This window comes from Neophocaena asiaeorientalis, unplaced genomic scaffold, assembly GCF_003031525.2.
Source record: "Neophocaena asiaeorientalis asiaeorientalis breed wild unplaced genomic scaffold, Neophocaena_asiaeorientalis_V1.1 scaffold171, whole genome shotgun sequence".
In the NCBI taxonomy this organism is placed as follows: Eukaryota; Metazoa; Chordata; class Mammalia; order Artiodactyla; family Phocoenidae; genus Neophocaena; species Neophocaena asiaeorientalis.
In genome coordinates this window covers 356,333-361,419 of record NW_020174013.1, presented here as the reverse complement: position 1 = coordinate 361,419, position 5,087 = coordinate 356,333, and positions in this window count along the sequence as shown.

Here is a 5,087-nt window from a genome sequence, read left to right as displayed (position 1 = left end):
TTCTTGGGATTTAATTTGACTAGTAATACATTTAAAATCCATTTAATGTCAGATTATGTTCATTTAAGAGTCTAGTGAGTCCTGGCATATAAGTATAAACATGGAACTCCATCTACTTAGTCAGTTCCTAGTTTGATACTCTGGAGAAGAAAAAATCTTACTTTCCTGTACCCTGAAATAACAAGATAGTGATACAAATGCTTTATTCTCCCTATACATAACTATACATTGATTATATTTCACTGCAAATATTGCATGTTATTTTAATCTAATTAAAATAAACAACCATGTTTGAAAGCAGCTGTGGGAAAGACCATGTGTTGGTTTATGCAACACATGGTCTATGTGTTTATGTCTTATGTTAGTTTATATTTTCAGAAATGAACAAGACCTAAGTTGAAACATCGAAGAACTTTCAGTCTTATACAAGGCGTGAAATGAGTGTCTTCTACCAGGCTGTGAACTCAAGCTGGGGTGTCTTTGCGTAATTCTAATTTCTGTAGACTAGCATTAGGCAGCGATTTAGATAGAGTTAACGCTTAGAAGGCATTAAATAAATGTTTGTTGAATCAATAAATATGCATAAATAAATATAACGCATTACTATATAGAACTATAAACAGAGTGCTATTGAGAACAATAACAGAGGAAGGAAGATTATACATGATTGAGGATAAAAAAAGGAAAGGCTTCAATGGAAAAAGTACTGCATGAATTGAATCTTGAAAAATGAGTAGGTCTAAAATAGGTAGGGATGCTAAAGTGAGGTGGTGACATTGCCCAGGGAGATGCAAATATGCACAATGGCTAGTGGCAAATGGAATGGTTCAGAATGCATTTGGCTGTGTAAGGTATGAGTGGATGAGTACTCACACAAGGTGAGTATGCAATGAATGTTGAATAAGTACACACATGTGTTCTATTATGCCATCATGCCAAAATTCAGCTTGTTTAGACATAAACAGTGATCTTTCAAAAGAGTTTTTCAGTATACTGTGTGGTCTCGTGAAATAGTTTTACTGAGATATTTAAGATTAAGCTGGTTTTATGTATCTCTCCAGTATTATTTCATACTTTTTTGCTTTTGTTTGTAGGGAATATGTGAGTAGGTTTTAATTTCTAATTGATGGCTTCCTGAGAGTGTCCAGGTACCTGTAAGAAATGCCTCTTGATCTGAAATCTGCCTGAGGTACATTTAACGTTTCAGGGGAATATGATTTGTGGTGTTTCCTAAGAATAGAGTGATCTTTGATTTAAAATGTGAAGTTGCTGTGGAACCAGATGAAGGCATCTCCAAAACATGGAAGAGACTGCTGTATGGCAGCCTGGTGTGTTGTAGGAAACAGAGGTTTTTAAAAAGTCAGCCAGTTCTGGCTTCAAGCTTTGATTCTGATTCCCACAAACAATGCTATTTTGAGACAGTTGCTTAAGCACTTTGAGCTTCATTTTCCCCTCCTTTGTAAAATGGTGCAGTTGTTCCTGCTTCCCTAGACTGTCTGAGGATTAAATGAGGTAATGTTTATGTGAAGCATCTGACCCCTGATGAGTGCTCAGTACTCCCTAGTGGGCAAACTCTGAACCAATTATGTTATAACGTTTCCCTTAAAAAATGGAAGACAAACACACTGAATTCTTTCCATGTTGCAGTTCCGTCAGTTTATCCTTGTATACAATATTTCTCAGAGATGTTTATAATTTATGTCTCTCCAGAGTCTTATTCAAGACTCTGTACCCAGGAGGAACCTAATAAGTACTTCTTAAAAATAATTTCCATCAACCCATCGTTCTGAGCTTACTTTGATTCCAAACAACTCTGAACCATATCAATATCACTGACAAGTTTCATCTGAATCTTGAACTACCGATTTGAATTGATTACGTGTCAACTCTGAAAATGTTATCCCTGACAGCCTTATTAGGTAAGCAAATGCCAATCATGTGGTTTGCTGTTTAAAAAACAAAGTAAAAAAACCCTTCTCCCTTAAATAGAGGCTTCTATTATTTCGCTAATTTTTGCCAGTGTGCAATTTTCGTGTGTCATTTGGGTTATCATATATTCCTCAAATCAGCAAGAGCAGGCAGGTATCTGCAGTACATTGAGTCTCACTTAAACTTGCTGCTGACCTACTTGCTCTTGGATCACAATGTTCTCCTTTCCAAATGTGGTTAATTACTTCAACCACTGATTTTAAAGTTGCTTCTTTCTCTTGTGCTCTTTGGATATCTTTTGGAGCAGGAAATTAGTATTGCCAGAGTTTAGTTAAGCAGAAGCCAGTACATCGGAAATAGGAGCAACATTTTCCTTTATGCTGAACAAAAGGAAGCCTCTGGACTTTTAAGCCCTAAAGTGAAATTACTGGAATCTGCTCCTTTAATATATGCTAAGTAGCTGGTACCAAAAAGCAGTGTTTTCCCAGAGGATAAGTGAGCCAAGGACATTTTGTTCCATCAATAGGACAATACACTGGTTTTCCATTGTAAGACAGGATCCTCATTTCTAAAAGATGAATAGAATGCTGCTTACAAAGGAAAAACAAACATTTTCAGCTGGTTAAATGTAAGATGTTGAGTGAAGTTCATTACAATCCTATAGCACTTTTATTTGCTCTCCAATTGGAGAGGTTTTCATATTCTCGAAGCTTTTGTTTCCCACGGCTTTGTTGAGATACTGAAACAAATATTTAAAACTATATTTGAGACAGTACACTTAAATATTCTTGTCCTTAAATGTTAATTTCAGCTGTGAAATTAATATTTGTATTTGTTGATATTTAGTCAAAGATTAATTATGTGCGGAGTAGGAATGTAAGTATCTTCCTACAATTTGATATAGCTGTTTGGGGACTTCGGGTAGAAAGGAAGATATATCTTCAAGAAAGGTCTCAAAGTTGCTACTGAAGGAGTAGGAAATTAATACAGAAAAAAATACAGAAAACCAAGCCTGAGGGAAGCTAGTGCAATGGTAAATGCACACCTTCCCAAGGTAAGGAGGCTAGGGTTATGCCATCCGGGTTATGCAGGTGGTTTGTCCTGATTTCCTCACCTATTTATTTGCAGCTTTTTTCTGTCTCATGCCTTATATTTTTTGGAAACCATCTTAAATTCAAAACTAAAGCAGAGATATAAATGTAAAGTTAAAATCAGTTCTTATTGTCTATTAAAAGTAATTAACAAAGTAAGATTAAATTCTTTCCTATTCTGTGAAAGCTTTTTCAACATAAGCCTTTTTTTTTACTGCTTTTTTTTGGAATTTTATTTTATTTATTTTTTTATATAGCAGGTTCTTATTAGTCATCCATCTTATACATGTCAGTGTATACATGTCAATCCCAAACTCCCAATTCATCCCCCCACCACGCCCCCACCCCCCTCCCTTTTCTCCACACCCTCTCCAGCATTTGTTGTTTGTAGATTTTTTGATGATGGCCATTCTGACCATGTGAGGTGATACCTCACTGTAATTTTGATCAGCATTTCTCTAATAATTAGTGATGTTGAGCAGCTTTTCATGTGCTTCTTGGCCATCTGTATGTCTTCTTTGGAGAAATGTCTATTTAGCTCTTCTGCGCATTTTTGCAAAGGGTTGTTTGTTTTTTTAATATTGAGCTGTGTGAGCTGTTTATATATTTTGGAGATTAATCCTTTGTCCACCAATTCATTTGCAAATATTTTCTCCCATTCTGAGGGTTGTCTTTTCGTCTTGTTTATGGTTTCCTTTGATGTGCAAAAGCTTTGAAGTTTCATTAGGTCCCATCTGTTTTTATTTCCATTACTCTAGGAGGTGGATCAAAAAAGATCTCGCTGTGATTTATGTCAAAGAGTGTTCTTTCTATGTTTTCCTCTAAGAGTTTTATAGTGTCCTGTGTTACATTTAGGTCTCTAATCCATTTTGAATTTATTTTTGTGTATGGTGTTAGGGAGTGTTCTAATTTCATTCTTTTACATGTAGCTGTCCAGTTTTCCCAGCACCACTTTTAAGAAAATAATTAATTAATTAATTAATTAATTAATTCTTGGCTGCATTGGGCCTTTGTTTCCATGCAAGGGCTTTCTCTAGTTGCGGCGAGTGGGGGCCACTCCTCATTGCGGTGCGTGGGCCTCTCACTATCGCGGCCTCTCTTGTTGTGGAGCACAGGCTCCAGACGTGCAGGCTCAGTAGTTGTGGCCCACGGGCCCAGTTGCTCTGCGGCACGTGGGATCCTCCCAGACCAGGGCTCGAACCCATGTGCCCCGCATTGGCAGGCAGACTCTCAACCACTGCGCCACCAGAGAAGCCCCCAGCACCACTTATTGAAGAGACTGTCTTTTCTCCATTGTGTACCCTTGCCTCCTTTGTCATACATTAGGTGACCATAGGTGTGTGGGTTTATCTCTGGGCTTTCTGTCTTGTTCCATTGATCTATGTTTCTGTTTTTGTGCCAGTACCATATTGTCTTGATTACTGTAGATTTGTAGTCTAGTCTGAAATCAGGGAGCCTGATTCCTCTAGCTCCGCTTTTTTCCCTCAAGACTGCTTTGGCTATTTGGGATCTTTTGTGTCTCCATACAAATTTTAAGATTTTTTGTTCTAGTTCTGTAAAAAATGCCATTGGTAGTTTGATAGGGATTGCATTGAATCTGTAGACTGCTTTGGGTAGTATAGTCATTTTCACAGTATTGATTCTTCCAATCCAAGAACATAGTATATCTCTCCATCTGTTGGTATCATCTTTAATTTCTTTCATCAGTGTCTTATAGTTTTCTGCATACAGGTCTTTTGTCTCCCTAGGTAGGTTTATTCCTAGGTATTTTATTCTTTTTGTTGCAGTGGTAAATGAGAGTGTTTCCTTAATTTCACTTTCAGATTTTTCATCATTAGTGTATAGGAATGCAAGAGATTTCTGTGCATTAATTTTATATCCTGCTACTCTACCAAATTCAGTGATTAGCCTAGTAGTTTTCTGGTAGCATCTTTAGGATTCTCTATGTATAGTGTCATGTCATCTGCAAACAGTGACAGTTTTACTTCTGCTTTTCCAATTTGTATTCCTTTTATTTCTTTTTCTTCTCTGAGTGCCATGGCCAGGACTTCCAAAATTATGTTGAAT